General features: G+C 44.0%; 1 protein-coding gene across 1 annotated transcript in view; it reads right to left on the minus strand.

The window, feature by feature from the left end:
- Window positions 1–2,500, minus strand: part of LOC310784505 (nuclear receptor corepressor 2-like) — a gene marked incomplete at its 3' end in the record, with an annotated part of 106,766 nt that overhangs the window by 4,848 nt on the left and 99,418 nt on the right. The gene's annotated exons all lie outside the window — the stretch shown is intronic.

Below are 2,500 nucleotides of genomic sequence, written 5' to 3' on the forward strand. Positions count from 1 at the left end.
GCTGTTAAGATCTGCCTCAGCCAATCATGCTCCTCAGAACATCACAGATGTTTACACACATCTGGATAACCGTGTGGCCAGGCAGGGCACAGAGGGAACATGCAAACCCGGGTGCACGTTTTGGGCTACCTGCTTGCAGACGCCCAGCAAAATCATCTCAAATTGACATGTTTCTGCCATCATTCATCTAAAGTTAACTTCACTTGGTTTGTCACCAACGCGTGATTTCTAACCCCACATAGGATAAGCAATAACCACGCCCTGTGGCGCCGGGATTGGCCAGGAGCAACACTGGAGGGCACGCAGCCCAGCGATTTCATGAACCAACTGAATAGCTCTTGAGAACGGACAGCGATTTCGAGAGCGGACATTGAGAGCAGACATTGAAATTAATTATGGTCACCTACCTTCCTTAGCATAGTAATAATAATAATAATAAGTATAATAATTGTAATCTACAAAATGTACACAATCTACAAAAACATGCAATAATATAAACGGTGTTGTGTTCACGTTCATACCTCATATAATATAATGTATCATATCTAGGGATGCACCGATTGCCATTTTCTTGGCCGATTCCGATTTCCGATTTTTGAATAGTCTGACTTGCCGATACCGATTTTTGCCGATTCCGATTTTTTTTTCTAAAAACAACAATTGACAGCTTACACAAACGTTTTTGTAACTTTGTTTAAAAATTAAGATTCATAGAACAATTCTTACATCTAATGGGGATCCAAATAAACAAATAAACAATTCTTATCATTTGCATGAAGTAGGACCTTCTCACTCAAACACTCAAAATAAAAGTGTTCCAGGTTAGGCTACTGGACAGAGCTTTTTTGTGCAAATACAATGAATACAAAAATTAAATTAAATCCAATAGCCTATATCCCACAGCTATCATGCATTTACTTTTCCAAAAGAAAACAGGTGCAACAGAACATCAAAATGATCCATGGACAAGGAGTTTATAGACTGGCTCCAGACCAGTCCTCTTGAGTAGAGGGGAAATGAGTTTATGAGTTACAGTAACGATCTTCAGTCTGAATATCAGGCGGAGTTTACACACAGTCCGAAGTTTGGTATGCGTATTTTTATCTGCCATCCGAAAAAATATCGTCACGCACAGAAAACGTTGCACACTTGTGAGTCCGATGCATTTTTATTATTATGTCCGTCGTTCTCATGTCGTTCTATTTGCAATACGAAACAAATAGTCTCTCCTGTATCCACGTCACGTTACAACATGACTTGACAGGCTGAGGCAGCAGCGCTGATGTGGAATGGAAAAGCAGGTCGGGGAATGGTTATTATACTGGACACAATGCTCGCGTTCACCTCGCCAAGCCGGCTGTGCGCGGTGGCGGGTTGCTGGAGCACCGCTTCCCGGGGAGAGAGAGCAGAGAGAGAGGGGCCAGTGAGGTGAAGCGAGTCGCTCAGACTGGACTCCAGCCGAGCGGGACTCGGCCGCACCTCTGTCTCCACGGCTTATTTTCGACTTGCATGTGTGACAAACTGCGAGCTTTGTCTACTTCACTGACGGTGAAAAAAATCCACAATGAGGAAGGTATGCTGGCGTGTGTGGTGTGGTGGCTGGGTGCCTGTCTCGGTGCTTTGGGGTGCGCGCACGTCATGTGAAAATCGGCTCACAGAATCGGCTATTTAGAGTGACCGGAACAGATCACCGATCGAGGCCGATCACGTGAAAATCGGCCATTTCCGGTCACGTGCCGATCGATCGGTGCATCCCTAATCATATCGTTAATTTCAAGCTCAATTCTTACCCAGAGAAAAGGTACAGCACTGAAAATGTAACAAGCAATAGTTTTTTAAACATCTTTATTTTAAAAGATGAAAAACCCCAGGTGCTTTAGTCCCAAGCTTCAATGCTCCTGGCCAATCCCAGCGCCACAGGGCGTGGTTATTGCTTATCCTATGTGGGGTTAGAAATCACGCGTCACCAACCTTGGATGTGTACGCACGCATCCTGCCGGTGGTATTCAATGTTCTCATGTCAAGCATGTGTGTGACTGTGTTGACACGACTGTAACAAGCATGTGTGTGACTGTGTTGACACGACTGTAACAAGCATGTGTGTGACTGTGTTGACACGACTGTAACAAGCCATGTGTGTGACTGTGTTGACACGACTGTAACAAGCCATGTGTGTGACTGTGTTGACACGACTGTAACAAGCCATGTGTGTGACTGTGTTGACACGACTGTAACAAGCATGTGTGTGACTGTGTTGACACGACTGTAACAAGCCAGCAAGATTGATGTTCCACTTAAGCACAGATGATCTAAAAATACACTTTAGCTACAGAGCCATGAACAGAATGATGCAACAGGGATCCTGTCTACGCATCTGGCACATTTACCTCTCTGCTTATACAAAAGAATATGAAGATTATTTTTCAAAGATGGGTATGAACAACCACAAATGGTACACACAAACATCTTAGCCCATATACATATATCCATAAACAGGGTT

The sequence above is a fragment of the Poromitra crassiceps genome (assembly GCF_964638095.1).
Source record: "Poromitra crassiceps genome assembly, chromosome: 10".
NCBI classification, from domain to species: Eukaryota; Metazoa; Chordata; class Actinopteri; order Beryciformes; family Melamphaidae; genus Poromitra; species Poromitra crassiceps.